We start from the raw sequence: 17,355 nt of genomic DNA, 5'->3' as shown, positions 1-17,355 counted from the left end.
GCTCAGGTCATGATCTCAGGGTCCTGGGATAGAGCCCCACGTCAGGCTCCCTGCTCAGTGGAGAGTCTGCTTCTCTGTCTTCCTCTCTCCCTCTGTTGAGTAAAGTGCTCTCACTCTCTCTCTCTCAAATAAATAAAATCTTAAAAAAAAAGATTTCATTCTTTTTATGGCTGAATAATATCCCATTATATACATATGCCACCTCTTCTTTATCCATTCATTTATCGATGGACAGTCAGTTGCTTCCGTATTTTGGCTATTATAAATAATGCTGCAATAAACATGGGGTGCATGTATCCCTTTGATTTAGTGTTTCTGCATTTTTTAGGTAAATACCCAGTAGTGTGATTACCGGATCATAGGGTAGTTCTAATTTTTAATTTTTTGAGAAGACTCCATACTGTTTTTTAGAGTTTGCATTCCCACCCCACAGTGCACGAGGGTTCCTTTTTCTCTGTGTCCTTGCCAACACCCATTGTTTCTTGTGTTTCTTGTGTTTTTTTATTTTAACCATTCTGACAGGTATGATATGATAGCTCATTGTAGTTTTGGTTTACATTTCCCTGATGATGAGTGATGTTGAGCATTTTTTCATGTGTCTGTTGGCCATCCGGATGTCTTCTTTGAATCAAAAAGTCATAATAAAGATTATATCCGTCAACCCAGCAATTCCACTTCTAGAAATTTGTCCTAAAGAAATAGGGATGTAGAAGATATTTACATATACAATGCATTATTTAAAATAATCAAAAATTGGAAAATAAATGTCCAACAATTGTATTTTGCTTAAAGAAACTGCCATACATTTATATAATAGAATATCATGGAGCCTTTAAAATTAGGATTTTGAAGAAAATGTATTAACATGGAGAAGTGTTCATAATATATTAAGAAAAATGTATCAAGGAATGTATAGTATGATACTAATTTTGTACAAGTATACATTTAGAAAATGCCTCAAAGAAAAAATGTTAGCAAAGTTTATCTCTAGGTAGTGAGATTTTAAATGTCTTTTATATTTTTCTTAATGCTTTGGTGTTTGTACTTTCAGGAGAATGTGTAGATTTTTTCTTTTGGACTTGAGATTTATTGGGATTTTGAATCTATGGATTGGATCTTTCATTAATCCTGGCAAATTCTTAGCTGTAATCTTTTGAAATATTGTCTTTGCTGCTTCTCCATTTCCGTTCCTTCTGGTATATTGTTTAGATATATATGAGACCTTCCCTATTCTTCCTGGCTCTTGAACCTTCTTTTCATACTTCCCATTTCTTTGACTCACCGTGTAGCATACTGGATAATTTCTTCAGCTATATCCATATTGTTCAGATCAGCAATTCTTTATTCAGCTGTGTGTTAAATCTATCTACTGATTTTTAAATTTCAATTACTATTATTTTTTTAATTTCTAGAACTTCTATTTGGTCATTATTTATGATTTCTTATCCTCTGCACATAATTTTATCTTGTCTTTTAGTTCTTTAGAATAGTAAATATAGTTATTTTATGTTCTGTGTTTGGTAATTCTAAAATCTGAAGTCTTTGTAGGTCTATTTCTGCCATCTGTTGTGTCTATTTATTGGCACTCATCAAACCACATTTCTTTGGACATGTAATGAGTTTTATCTGTGTGCTGTGTAAGGGTAAATTAAAAAATGAATTCTTTTGCTGATGAAAGGGAAATAAATTATTACTTCTCCTGTAGCTATTCACTGGAAAATCATTTGTGGGTTTCTTTGAGATGTAGGATGAAGATAGATTCCTCTAGAAAGGAGTTGCAGGTGTTTTTCCTAGTTTGGAGACACCTTAAACCCAACTTTGTGTGGAGAGGTTTTGTCAAACGGGTAGTGTGAATTCAGGCTGCAAATCTGCATGGGAACTAGCTGTAGCTGTAAGTTGTCTGAGGCACAATGGCCCTTGTCTACTTAGCACCAAGGATTAAAGCCGGCCAATTTTCTTGTGGTCTTTGGAGAGGGGAGGGATATCTAATTCTTTTTTTTTCTTCTAATTCTTAAGCTGAGTGTGTAGTCTTTCGGGGTGCCAGCTTTTGGGTACCTATTAGATTCCTTGAATGGACTTTAGCCTTAACCCTAGTGCTGCTCCCCACTAGGCCGTGGAAACTGAGGCTCAGATTAATCCTCAATCCCTTTCTTTCTCACCATTTTGCACAATGAATCTGACAGGATATCATAATGGTTTTATCTTTAATTTTAGCTAGACTCTTACACAGCTGTTACCGAGCCACTGTCATCTCTAGCCTAGGTTACCCAATCTTCCTGCTTCTGCCCTTGCACTCTGGCAGTCTGTTCTCAACACAGCAGCAAGAGTGGCCCTTTTATATATAGGTCAGATCACTTTACTTCTCTGCTTCAAACCCTGAATTCCTCATTTCACTTGAAGCAAAACAAAGTTTTTACAATGCCCTATTAGACATCTTACCTCTCCAACTTCATTAACTACCACTGTCCCCTCACTCATGTTGTTTAAGCCACATAACCCCTCTGGTGTTTCCTTGGCCATGCAAACTCACTCTTCACTCAGATATTCCTCAGCTCCTTTAAGGCTTTGCTCAAATGTCACTTTTCCAGTGAGGCCTACCATGTTGAATCCATTAAATATTGTAAACTTTCCCATCCCATTGGACTTCCAATTCTTTTGCTCTGCTCTACTTTTTCTTTTTCTTTGCATGCATTTATCAGATTCTAAGTATTGTCATGTTCTCATTTTTCGTGTTTATTTTTTATTATTCAGCTCAATTACTAAAATGTAAGCAGCCTCATGAGGGCAAGAATAATTCTTTCCTGAGAAATACAAACCACAAACTCTCATTCACATGGTTTGTGGTCACAATTTACACTATTTGTGTGGTTTGAGAAAACCTAAGCCAAAAAACAGAACAAAGTATTCCTGAGTTAATAATGACACCAGAACTCAAAACCAGGCCTCAAAGAATTCCAACAGAAAAAGTTCTAAAGAACAAAAGCTCACAGATACATATCACTATGTGCCCAGAACACAATGAGTGAGAGTCAGCAGAATTATAGAAACAGCATGAAAACTGAAGATACTGGAATTATCATACGAAAGCATAAAATGAATGTTTAAAGAAATAAAAGGGAAGATTAATATATGGCAATCAAAATGGACTTATGAGACTAAAAAATGAATAAAAAAGAACTTTTAGGACTGAAAATCATAATGATTGAAGTTAAAACTCACTGGATGGGTTATATAGCAGATTAGGCACAGCTAAAAATGAACTAGAGGAAACTATGCAGACAGCCATTGACAGAGACAAAGAGATGAGGATAAGACAAGGAGTTACAAAGAAAATGTCTGATGTAAATTTACTGGAGTTCCAGAAGTGAAGAGGCAATGTTTGAAGAGATAATGGCTAAAAATTTTCTAAAGTTGACGAGGGACAGCAATCCTCACACTCAGGAAGCAGAAATCCTAAAAAGAAATCCATTCATTGTAATAAAGATGCTGAACACCAAAAACAAAAGAAAATTCTCTCTTTTTAAAAAAATGCATGCAGTAAGAGGTGTTCTTAAAAGCCTCCTTACAAAAATAGAGAATGACCCTGTGCTTAACTGCCCCAAACTACAATTTGCTTCAAGTGGCATTCATGTCTCTCTTAGATACGCATGATGAGAAAATTTCCAACTTCTCTGTATAAATACTAGAGAATGGTCTGGTGCTTACCTGCCAAAGTGTACGGTTTCCTCAGAGTGGGTTTCAAGGGGATTCTCGGAGACATGAGGTAAGAAGTTTTCTTTAAAATTTTGTAGAGCACAAAAAGGTGCTTGGCATTTTTTTTTTCTTTTACTGCCTGAAACTGCACTGGGAAGAGAAAACAATTCTTAAAAGCAGTTATAAAGAAAGATGAACTTCAGCGGAAAAACAATTACACTTAACTTTGAGCATGTAACTTTTAACCACAATAATGAAGGTCAAAAGACAGTGGAATGACATTTTCAAAAGGACTATCTGCCTAAATTTCTGTATACATTGAAACTGTCTTTAAATTATAAGGGAGAAAAGATATTTCAGATCAATAAAAACTGAGAGTTTACTGGCATTAAGTCTTCACCAAAGGAATTTCAATGCTTCCTTCAGGGATCAGGAAAAGGTCTGAGATACAAGAAAGAATGGTTAGCAAAGAAATGATAAATATAATTAATTCAAAATGTTAATATAGGATTAAAATAATCTCTTCCATGAATACTTGGTAGAATTCTCCTGTGAAACTCCTATGAAACTAACTAGAAAACTAGTGTTTTCTTTGTGGCAAGATTTTTAACCACTGGTTCAATTTTTTAAATACATATAGGAGCAGTCAGGTTTTCTTTTTCTTCTGGAATCAGTTTTAGTGATCTATCGTTTTCTAGGAATTTTTTTATTTTACTTAACTTCTTAAATTTATTGGCATACAGTTATTCATCATATTCTGTTAGTTTTTAATCTTTATTACTAATGCTGTTTATTTGTAGCTTGTGTCATTTTGTAGAACAATTTGGTATTGCCTAATGAAATTGAACATGTAAATGCCAAGCAATTTCACTCTCAGATATATAAACTAGACATATTCTTGCCCTTGAGCTCAGGAGACATGTACAAGTATGTTCATAGCATCATTGCTTAAATTAGCCTAAAGCAGAAAACAACCTGAATGCACACCAACAGTAGTTAGATAATAAATACTGTGGATATAGCAATACAATACCCAGCCATTAAAATGAGCAAACTATAGCCTAATGGACAAACAATATGGATAAATCTCAGAAACATAATTTTAAGGAACAAAAAGCAATTCAGAGAAATATATGTACACTGATTCCATTTACATAATGCCCCAAATAAAAGGAAAACTAAAAAATATTTGTTTAGGGATATCTACAAATATTGTAAAACAATAAAGAAAAGCAAGGGAATTACTAACATGAAATTTTAGGAGAGAAGTTACCTCTTGTGGGGAGGGGGAGGCATTGTGATCACAAAGAGGCAAATGGGAGCTTCATAGGTTTTAGTAATATTGTATTTTTTAATCTGGAGGGTGGATGTTCAGCTTTTATTATTTTTTACATTGGATAGATGGAGCATATATATACTCTTATCTGTGTGTAAAACATTTGGCAATACAAATACTGAGGAAAAAAAAAAAAAGAAGCATCTCCAGGGACTCTAGTGCAGGCTAAAGTTCTAGAACTGCTGATCTAATTCTTATAGCAACCAGCTGCATTGAAATCAACGACACCAGGGGAGAAGGCCCTCCTTCTACATCCCAGTACCTGGCCTCCTGATGACTTTATTTTCTTGAAGGGCTTTGGATTCTTCACTATCATTGTAGTAAATGTGATATACTGGGTGTGAAAGACTGATAGCATGAATGACCCTGCCTGCCGCTGTGTTCTTTGTCATGTGAGTCTATGGTTCTCCCTCAAGAGAGGATATGGTTTCCCCACCCCTTGATTCTGAGTTTGGCTGTGTGACTTGCTTTGGCCATAGGAAGTTAGCAGAGGCTTGAAAAAGTGCCTCAGTTAGCCTGCTGGGAGATGGGGCACGCAGAACAGAGCAGAGCCACCCAAGTTTCTGCCAGTGAATGTGTCCTACATCAGCCGACAGCCAGCAACTGTCAACCTTTGGAGTGGCCCCAGCTGAGATCAAAAATCTGCCTGGCTTACTGGCTAACCCGCAGGTGGTCACAGTCCTGGCTGACACCAACAGTCCAACCCAGATAGAGTGAACCCTGCAGTCTTATAAACAAAACAGTTGTTTATGGTTTTATGTCACTGTTAGTTAAGCAGCATTATTGCGGAAAGAAATAACTGACACACCCAGGTTCCTAAAATGAAACGCTGGATTTCCCTTTTCCACTGAATTAACTGCCAAAGATGTAATCCACTAAATAATGATATTTAAAAAAGCATATGAAAAATCTGAGATCTTTTTGTATATATTTCATGATTCCTCTATTTTCAATAAAAATATTTATCTTCTGTGTTAATTTGCCAAGAATTAGGCAGCTCTACTTGAAATCCTCCTTCCCTATTGGTAGAGATGTAAAATTGTACAATCACTTTGGCAAACACTTTGCAGTTTCTTTAAAAAGTTAAATGTACACTCACCATACAGCCCAGCCATTTGCACTCTTAGAACTAAAAATACGTCTCCATAAAGACTTGTATACAAATGTTCATAGTAGCCCCAAATTTGGTTCAAACTGGATTAAAAAACCAACCATTCATGATGGTTAATTTTATGTGTCAACTTGACTGGGCCACAGTGTGCCCAGATATCTGGTCAAACATTATTCTGGGTGTCTCTATGAGGGTGTTTTGGATGAGATTAACATTTAAATTGGTAGACTGAGTAAAGCAGATTGCCCTTCCCAGTGTGGGTGGGACTTATTCAATCAGCTGAAGCCCTAAAAAGAAAAGAAACTGACCTCCTGTGAGTAAGAGAGAATTCTCCTGTCTGACAGCCTTCGACTGGGACATTGTTGTTTTTTCAGACTAGAACCAAAACATTGGCTCTTCCTGGGTCTTGAAGTCTACTGGCCTTGGGACTAGAATTTATACCTTTGGCCCTCTGGGGTCTTGTCAGCCTCAATAATCATGTAAGGCAATTCCTTATTTTATATATATATATATATTTATATTTATATATGTGTATCCCACCTCCCCCCTGGAGAATCCTAACACACCACCCAAAAGTTCATTAACAGGTGAATGAACAAATAATGGAATTCTCAGGAATAAAAAGGAACAAACTACTGAAACCTACAACAACAGAGATGAATCTTGAAAACATTATGTTGTATAAAAAAAGACAGATACAGGGAGTTCATATTATATAATTCCATTTATGTGAAATTCTAGAAGACTATTCTATGATGTCAAAAAGCAGTTTAGTGATTGCCTGAAGTTGGTGATGAAGAAGAATTGACGAGAAGGAGCACAAGGAGAAACTTCTGGGGTGATGGAAATGTTTTTGAGTATGGTGATACACATTTGGCATATATATGTGGCAAACACAAATTATATCTCAATAAATTTGCATTTCTAAAAAGAATTACTCAGTCCTGGCAAGGGAATAAGCTTTTCTGATATCATATCCTTTGATGCTCTAATCTGTCAGATGAAGTTTAGATGGTCAAGCAGAATCCAAGTTTTCATTCATTTAGTCATTCACTCATTGGGCCACTATTAAGGGCCTACTATGTGCCAAACCATGGTCCACGCAGATATGGTCCCAGCCCATCTGAAGCACAGAGGGACAGTGAGGAACAATCCTTACTGGGTCCTCTATCCACGTCTAGGCTATAATCCCCAAAGTTCCTAACCTCCTAAATGACTCATTCTAGAAGTGAATGGCAAGTTAGAGGTTGGGCTGGTATTAGAACTTGGCATATTATTAGCTTTTGGTCTTCTACCAGTCAATGTCATACTTACACACATAGAATTGCCTGGATGTCTGAATTGAGCTTGTTTTCCATATTTAATATAAACTCTGGAGGCCACTGTCTCAGTGTGGACAAGTAGGTTTATACCTAGAAAAGCAATGGAATCTGCCAGTTTTTTATTAAGAAACTGCTTCCCAAGACAAGTTGTTTTTTTTTTTCTTAAGTAGGCTCCATGCCCAGCATGGAGCTCAATGGGGGACCGAACTTATGACCATGAGATCAAGACTTGAGCCAAGATCGAGAGTCATTGCTTAACTGACTGAGCAACCCAGGCGCCCTGTATCCAAGACAGTTTTTATAAAGGGCATTTAAAAACAAATTTCATAAGGTTTTGAATACAAAGGAACAAGAAACAACTATTTTCAGTCTTAGCTGGATTTGCCAAATGGATAAATTCCAAAATGTTAGTATTCTTGTCAGCTGCTTTGTGTCTTACCCAAACCAGTCACATCCCTGTCTAATAAAGGCAGTAATACAAGATATAGTCTCGCAGCCAACATTTGATTGTGATCTTGCTATTGTAGTTGAAGAATCAGCTTCTTAACACTTTCAGTGATGTTAAAAGTGCTTCCCAGAGTTGAGAACTCATTAAAAGGGAAATATCATAGAATTAATAATAAGTGTTGGTGAGGATGTGGAGAAAAAGGTAAGCTTGTGCACTGTTGGTGGGAATGCAAACTGGTGCAGCCACTCTAGAAGACAATATTGAGGTTCCTCAAAAAATTAAAAGTAGAAACTACCACATGAGTTAGTAATTCCACTAGTGGGTATTTACCCAAAGAATACAAAAACACTAATTTGAAAGGATGCATGTGCCCCTATGTTTATTGCAGCATTATTTACACTAGCCAAATTATGGAGGCAGCCCAAATGTCCATCATAGATGAATGGATGAAGATGAAGTGGTATGTGTACACACACACACACACACACACACACACAGAGTGGAATATTAGTCATAAAAAAGAATGAAATCTTGCTATTTTCAACAACATGGATGGATCTAGAAAGTATAATGCTAAAGGAAAAAAGAAAATATGATATGATTTCACTCATATGTGGAATTTAAAAAACAAAACAAGCAAAGGAAAAAAGAGAGAGGGACAAACCAAGAAACAGACTCTTAACTATAGAGAAGAAACTGATAGTTCCCAGAGGGGAGATGGGTGGGGGATGGGCAAAAATAGGCGAAGGGGATTAGGAGAACACTTACCATGTGAGCACTGAGTAATGTATAGAACTGCTGAGTCACTATATTATACACATGAAATTAATATAACACTGTATGTTAACTATACTGGATTTTTTTTTAAGTGTTCAACATCTACACTAATAATGATGACACTTCATACATCTGGAGATGGCTTATATGACAACCAGTAATCCAGAACATAATGCAAATCAGACTGAAGCAAAGCAAAACAAAATACAATAAAATGGAAAGCCAACTTTCTGGGAAGTTATATTGTATTTGGCTTACAGAAATTAAGGCTATCCCTTACCCCCTCTGAGCCTGCCCTTACTTTGGTTCTTTGGATGGTGGGGTAGGTAGAAAAATGTCCCCCCAAAAATGTCCACATCCTAACCCCTCAGAACTTTTGGATATGTTAGGTGACATAGCAAAGGGAGAATTAAGGATGCTGATGCAATTAAGGTTTCTAATAAGCTGGCTTTAAGATAGGAAAGTTGTGTTGTGAGCCCAACAGAATCATAAGCATTCTTAAAAGTGAAAGAAGGAGGCAGGAGAGAAGGTCTGAATGATCTGGTCTCAGATGGACTCAACAATTGCTGACTTTCAAGATGGTAGAAGGGCCACAGGCCAAAGAATACAGGCAGCTGGAGAAGCTGGAAAAGGCAAGGGGTCAGATTCTCCCCCAGACCTTCCAGAAGGAACCAGTCCTCCCAGCACTTTGATACTGGCTCACTGAGACTCACTTTGGACTTCTAACCTCCAGGACTATAATGAATTTCTGTTGTTGTAAGCCATTAGATTTGTGGTCATTTGTTGCAGCAGCAACAGAAAACACATACAGGTGACAATGGGAAGAATATTTTTCAGAAGCCCCAAATTTTACTCTGCCTTTATTTCATAACAGGAATATAGCCAAGTTAGTTAAACTTCCCAAGCTTCCCTTCCTTCAGTGAAACAGGGATCCTCCCTTCACGGGGTTGTGGTGAGATGGAGACTCAGAGAATGTGTAAACTGCGTCCAAATTGAAAATGGGGAAATAATATATAGTTTTAGATTTAAAAGAATCACCCCAAATTAATTATTTTTACCATTATATACTTAGCTATAAAACTTCCCAATAAATAGCTTTCATTTATTGATTATGTCAGGCACTTTGTGTGAATCATCTCGCTTAATCCTCACAACCATGCAAGAAAGATAGTATCATGGCCATTGTACAGAGGTAGAAACTGCAAATCAGACCACATGTAAAAATATTAGTACGAACACTACCACTGCCCTGAGTCCTTTACAACAGTTCTAGGAGGTGGGTTCTGTTGTTACCTCCATTTTACACATAAGGGCTAGCCACAGGGTGTGAAGTCACTTGTCTAAGGTCACAGAGCCAGGTCTCCAGTGTGGATCTGGCTTCAGAGTTGGTTATCTCAACTACACACTTGTATTTGTGAAAGTGCAAATAAGAAGTTAGGTATGAAAATATTTATTTAGAAATGAATTCAATGAGGAGTGCCTATTTAGAATGCCCTCCAGCACTCCATATGTCAGGAAGGGAGGTGTGCTTGGAGTTGGAGTGGGAGAGATGGGGGTTGAGCCAACTGTGGTTAAATACTTGTGCAAATTTTACAAAACCTCTGACTATGTAAACAGATTGCTACAGCCTCTTGGAAGGCCTTGGAGGGAATCCAGGCAATTGAGAGGTCTGAGGTATACACTCAATTAGCTACAAGGCAAATCCTTCTCTTAGAGTGTGGGAGGAAGTGGGGTGGAAGGTGGTAGTAGGAGGGTGTTCTGACTCGTTAGTTCCTTGGGGTCCCATGGAGATTGACAATGACAATGTATTATTTTTTGGGGGTAGAAAATTCTCATATATATATATATGTATACATATTTATGAGAATATATGAAAGGAAGCAGGTTTTCTAAACAAAGCAAGTATAAGCAGGAGATTTGCAATGTTAGAAGTTCTATGATAATGTGAATATGCAACACATCTTTTTTGAAATGGGCCTAGAGCTCTGTGGTTGGCTTGCTTAAGAACCATGGATGAGGTTTACCTCTGTTAACCTACCTACTTCTTCTTCTTCTTCTTTTTTTTTTTTTTTTAAGATTTTATTTATTTGACAGAGAGAGAGAGAGACAGCGAGAGAGGGAACACAAGCAGGGGGAGTGGGAGAGGGAGAAGCAGGCTTTCCCGTTGAGCAGGGAGCCCGATGTGGGGCTCCATCCCAGGACACAGGGATCTTGACCTGAGCCAAAGGCAGACGCTTAACTGACTGAGCCACCCAAGCGCCCCAGCCTACCTACTTCTCATGAAAAGAGAAAAATAATAATTGGATACCATAATTAATTATAATTACACAAAAATATGTAACTAGTTAATTATAAGGATTAATAATAATAATGACCCAGATGGTCCCAAAGGTTTGAAGAGGTTATTGTTCCTGGGGTCTCCCATAACATACATCACAACATCCATGAATTAAAATCACACTCTTTTCTCACAGGATGTTCCTTCCTGGCCACTGAATTTTGTATTACAAATGTGTATATTAGTATCTGCCCTTTTATATCTGATATTAAAAATATTTAATTTATTATAGAAACTATAGAAAAGTAAAATAAAATTGATCTGTAAAGCCAGAAACAATCATTGTTTTTTCCTTCTAGTCATTCTTTAAGATGTATAATTTTTAAACACTCCATTCAGGCTTGCCTGGATTTGTCCTGCAAACCCATAGGGCAGGAGTACAGTCCCCACGAGCTGAGGCAGGGCCTTCTAGAAGAGCGCTCCTCTCAGCAGACAGCCGCAGGGTTGAATGCCAGACAGGGCTTCCCAGGAGACGGGGTTTCTGAACTGAGTGGGTAGCGCAGTTGTAGAGCTTGGCGTTGATCACTGAAGTGCGGACATTTCACCAGAAAGCTAGGCTGATGCTTGATAGAGAGGGTGTCAAACTACAAAGCCCATGAGTCCTGGTGGCCAAGTGCGGCAGCAAACTGGAGACCCAGTTCCCTCTGCGACACAGACCCAGTTCCCCCTGCGGCCAGGGAGGGGCGAACCCAAACCTGGAAGGATAGGGCAGGGACCATTCAGGTGGCGTTAGCCGCACACAGGCGCCCTCCTGCCCCAGATGTGAAGTGTTAATAGTGGCCACTAATTCAGAATGGCCAGAGCAAGCCCACCAAGCATGGATTTGGCCCGTGAGCCTACAGTTTGTGATCGCTGCCTTTTTTTTTAAGTAAACTTTTTACTGAAGTGTCATATGCACGCACAAATCTAGTAAAGCCATTAAAAACTTAAAAAAATAAAATAAAATGTATATCTGGTAGGTTTTTCTGTTTTTAAATGTGACCTCAAAATAAATTTCTCTTAGAGTTGAAGTTCATGTTAAAAAATGAAAATAGCCTTTTAAAAAATTATGAAAGCAACATAAAGTAAGAAACATCAGAAAATAGAGACAAATATAAAGAAGTCTCCTTTAAGTTACAGACACCCAAAGGGTGTGAGAATGTAAAGAACGAGATAAGGAGGTCAGGGCTTCAGACTCGGTAAAGCAACTCTGTGTTTGGTTTCAAGTGTCAGGAACCCACGTTGCCGGGGCCTGTCTGTGTGAAACGGCTGACGAGGCATGGCTGGAGGCTTTGAGTCGGGGCCGTTGCCCTCAGACACGTCCCCTGACCAGGCAATGAGACCTGCTGACCTGTCGACAGGGCTAATTTGAGGGCTGAGTGGGGTGGCATCAGCAGCGAAGGAACCCATGTGAGTGGAGCGCGCCCAGCACGGCAGAACCGCCCCAAGGCAGCAGGGAACAGACAACTTTCCAACCTGGGTGAAGTGGTTTTCTCTTTGGACAGCTGTCCCTGTTACACAGACCTTTCTGACTCCCTGAAGTTTTCCATTTGGTGTCGAACAGCTGAGTGTAATCTTCCATGCCAGTCCTTCAAATACGACCGTACACAGGATAGCGAAAATTTTTCCTCTTCAGCCTAACAACTCAGCTCCTTCACCAATTTCCTCTATGGTTTCCAGGTCTCTTTAGAGGAGTTCTAGCATTTTCAACACTCTGGCAAAATGTTGCCCGTCAGCCTCACTGCTGTCTAGGGCAGAAGAGAAGTGGGAGGGCCTGTGTTCCATGATTGGGCCTGGGGCTGTCGCGGATCTTGCCAGGCATGTCGCACTGCTGGCTCATAGGAGCTCAGTCATAGTTTCTCACATGTGCCCCTGCCAGGGTATCTCTTACTTATGCAGCTGGATTTTGGACTTAAATACAGGTTCTTACCTTGATCTCTATGTAGATTCATTGAGTTGGATATGGCCCAACAGTCCAGGGTGACAAGATTGAGTATCCCATTCAGCAAGTTCCTTCTGTCCTGTTACCTATCTATTTAGTGAGCACACTTTTTGTATCTTTATCCATATCATGGTACAAATGTTGAGGAAGGATGGAGCAGGGCATACTACACTTCAGGCAGGTCATGAAAAGTGTCCATCTACTCCCAAACACTGACTCCTTTGATGGGCTAATGGTTCCCCAATCCCGAGAATTTGAGAATATTACCTTAAAAGGAAAAAAGGACTTTGCAGATGTGACTAAGTTAAGGGTCTTGGGCTAAGGAGATAATCATGGATAATCAGGGTGTTCCTAAGCGTAATTATCAGTGTCCTTGTAAGATGGGGGGGACAGAGGGAAATTTGATAGTCACAGAGGTGAATAAAAGTGGTATGATCATGGAAGCAAATACAGATTACAGTGATGCAGCCAGGAGCCAGGGAATGCCACAGCCTTTAGGAGTGGAAGAGACAAGGGGCGCCGGGATGGCTCAGTCATTAAGCATCTGCCTTTGGCTCAGATCATGGTCCCGGGGTCCAGGGATCGAGCCCCACGTCAGGCTCCCTGCTCTGAGGGGGGCCTGCTTCTCCCTCTCCTTCTCCCTCTGCCTGCTGTTGCCCCTGCTTGTGCTCTCTCTCTTTAAATGAATGAATGAATGAATGAATGAATGAAGTGGAAAAGATGAGTGGTGGGTTTTCCCCTGGAGCCTCTGGAAGGAATCAGCCTTGCCAACAGCTTGACTTCACCCCTGTGAAACTGATCTCAGTCCTCAGATCTCAGAACAGTGTGAAGAGAAATCTGTGTCGTTTTAAGCCACTAAATTTGTGGTAATAGGTCACAGCAGCCCCAGGAGACGAATGTTCACTCTGGCTATTCAGTGACAGTCCCCTAGGCATGCAGGTGTCTGCGGGCCTAGTCTCTGACTAGTCCACCAGCATGTCTTGTGGTAGCTGGTCCCAAACTGGCCAAAATTCAAGTGCAGTCTAACTTCTTGCTTCTGCCTTTTTCACCCTTGATGAAGAACCACAAATGGCCAAGGCTGCCTCCTTGGTTTGGTATTCCCTCGGTCTGGTATTCCCTTGTCCCTGGTCTCTCAGACCTTATCTTCACGATAAAAAAACTATTTAGAATTTAGAGATGATAAAATAAATCAAACTTAAGATTCAGTACTTTGGTGTTAATCTTAGGTTTTGTATTCACTGAGTATATATATATATATATATATATGTATGTATGAATATATACACATACATATTTTCTTTTAAATCAACTTTGTTGGCATATAAGTAATATACAGTAAGATGAACCTATTTTAAAGGTGCAGTTTAATGAATTTTGAAAAATGTATGTGTTTGTGTAACCAACACCACAGTTAAGATAGAGAACATTTCATTTCACCAGAAAGTTTCCATACATCTCTTGCAGTCAGGCCTTCCTAAACGCTGATCTCAGACAATCGCTGATCTCAGACAATCACTTATCTGCCTCTGTCAGCGTAACATCCTGGTATATTGGGTATTTAGTATGTTTGTAATCTTTAGGGCAATCTGGTGTATTAGGGAATCTGACAAAATTGGCTTGTGATTTCCATATGAAATGTATAATAATTTTAGACTCATAATTTTTTAAGATTTTATTTATTTATTTGAGAGAGAGAGAGCAAGAGAGAGAGCACAAGCTGGGGCGGGGCGGGGAGCAGCAAGGGTGAGGGAGAGGCAGGCTTCCCTGCGGAGCAGGGAGCCCAATTTGGGGCTCCATCCCAGGACCCCGGGATCATGACCTGAGCCGAAGGCAGCCACTTAACTGACTGAGCCACCCAGGCGCCCCTAGACTCATAACTTTTCAGTTAAAAAGTTTAAGAGCATTTGACTGTGTGAATGATATTAGAATGTATGCAAGAATTTTGAAGTTCCTATATTTATTACTTTGATTTATTTAATTTTTATTTTTTGAAGGTTTATTTATTTATTTATTTGACAGAGAGAGAGAGACACAGTGAGAGAGGGAATGCAAGCAGGGGCAGTGGGAGAGGGAGAAGCAGGCTTCCTGCTGAGCAGGGAGCCCAATGCGGGGCTTGATCCCAGGACCCTGGGATCATGACCTGAGCTGAAGGCAGATGCTTAATCATCTGAGCCACCCAGGTGCTCCTGATTTATTCAATTTTTAAAGAGTTACTTGAGGTTGTTGTAAAGTTTTGTGAGTTTGAGGTATAGGTCGAGCCATTCAGGCATTTGAAATAGTTAAGAATAAAATGAGTATATTAAATTTATAAATGCAGTTCAAAATATTGAGAAGAATTAAATGAACTGATTGTAAGAGTTTAATTGGTTCAACTAGTTAATTGGCTCAACTAAGGTGATTATTCTTATTTTATTTAAAGTTTACCAGATTTATACATAGTATAACAGTTTGTAAATGAACATAAAGGCTAAAGGAAAACAAGATTTTGAATTTGAACTTTATTGTTTTTTTTAAATTTGAACTTTAATAAAGAAATACCAATTTGAAATTTAAGTAGTTGTAAAGTCCTTTCTGTACATTGATGTCCCCCTTGCTCATGAAAACATACACACAAACAACCCCAAACACACACAGACTCATTCTTCCTCCTTTAGTTTGTATAGTGCCGGACATCCTCACACACTTCATCATCAATCATTGACTATAGGCCTTCGGGTTTCTTTTACATAGCAGCAGCTCTCCCAAACTGCAGAAGCAGGGCCGGGGGCTGGGGCGTGAAGGAGGTTGCCTCCTTATGACATTGACATCATACGGTGATAACAGGGCAGCTCTCAAAGTTAAACTTGAGTAAACATTGGAAGGGAAACCTTTGTACTTGCGCTTGTATTTTTCTTAAGAGAAGAAAAAAATTCTTCCTTTCCAGACCCCACTGCCTTCTCTCTGAACGTTCTGCTCTTGGTTCATGGCACCATACACTAATGCCAGCTGATGGATACCCTACGAGAGCTAAGGTGTTTTCATAGGACCTTTGAGCAAGAGAAACAGAAGCTCAACCAGGGTTGGTGACCGCCAGCACCCTTGCCACAGCTCCCGTCAGCTGCAAATGGCATGCAAAGAGATTTGGTTTTGTATCTGCCTCATGTGTTGTCTGGCTCAGGTCCTAAATATTTTAAGAACAAACCTGGAAGTGCAATGAGGAAGGACAGAGTCCACACATGCTCAGTCATACACTCACACACTGATGCACACACTTGCACACACACATTTTAGATAAATGCTAAAATGTAGGAGGGAATAATGTGCTTTCTGAACGTCTTTTGAGGATCTTGGACATAAAATTCTTAACTCAGGTATGTTTTTAAGACCGTTCTTTATTCTGTGCAGGGAACCCGCTGCACATGTTCAGGTACTCAGCATCCCATTCGTCTCGCCGCAGACACGGTAAGCTAGGGATGATGAGATGCAAGGCCGGGAGCCCCGGGGCTGGGGGCCTGTGCCCTTACTCTGCCCTCTTTGGTGGCTTTTGGTTCCTGTCCACCCTTGTCCTGGCTGCCGGCCTCCTCCTGTCCACATGGCTGTGGCACGGAGTAGGAGTTTCCGGAAGGTTTACTATAAAATGTATATATTTCCTCTGAGCTCGTTCAAAACAGTCTGTCTTTTGAGGATGACTTTTTCTCATTTATTTTGTCAACGTGGGGGCCCCTGCCCATATTATGGACAACACGCCCTGCAATTCTGTGGGGAAACAGAACATGTCCAGGTTTATGTTTGGATGCATCACACACACATTAATGCTGCACACAGATAGATGAGTAAGAATCAACTTCTCCGGGAAAAGTGGTGTCTACAGCCTGTTCTTTGAGGGACTTATTAGACCTACTAGAACCTAAAAGAGTTTCTTGCAGAAGTTGCAAGTTTTGATCCAACGGCCTGGATGTGTTTGGCTCCTGCGGTGTGTAACGAGGCAAGCATTCATATTCATTTGTTCAATATTTAGCACATATTTTTTGACAACTTAATAAAAACTCTAAGTCATTTAAAAAACTATAAACTCTTCTATTTTTTCCCACTGAAAAGGTAATGAAAACTTATAAAATGGCTCAAAGAAGATTCCAAATCGGGACCACAGTGGTTTTCTGGGGTAGGTTCAAAGCTTGTCAAGCTGACTTCTTTTTAGGACCTGCTGGTCCTCAACTGGATGGCTTTGAACCAAGTGTGACAGGACGCCGACGACTGCACTAGTTGCACCCTTGAGACCTGTTTCCTTCCATGGTTTTCCTTCTCCCTCCTATGGTCTCCTTCATTTCCATAAGGAATAATTTTAGAGTGAATAATGACAACAGAAAAAGGGTGGACAGTGGTGATGTAAAAAAGAAAAAAGAGAGAGAGAGACTTCTGGAATGAAGATA

Source organism: Callorhinus ursinus, unplaced genomic scaffold (assembly GCF_003265705.2).
Source record: "Callorhinus ursinus isolate GAN/ISIS: 27379988/994484 unplaced genomic scaffold, GSC_fseal_2.0 scaffold7, whole genome shotgun sequence".
Lineage (NCBI taxonomy): Eukaryota > Metazoa > Chordata > Mammalia > Carnivora > Otariidae > Callorhinus > Callorhinus ursinus.
Note: the sequence above shows the minus strand (reverse complement) of the source record.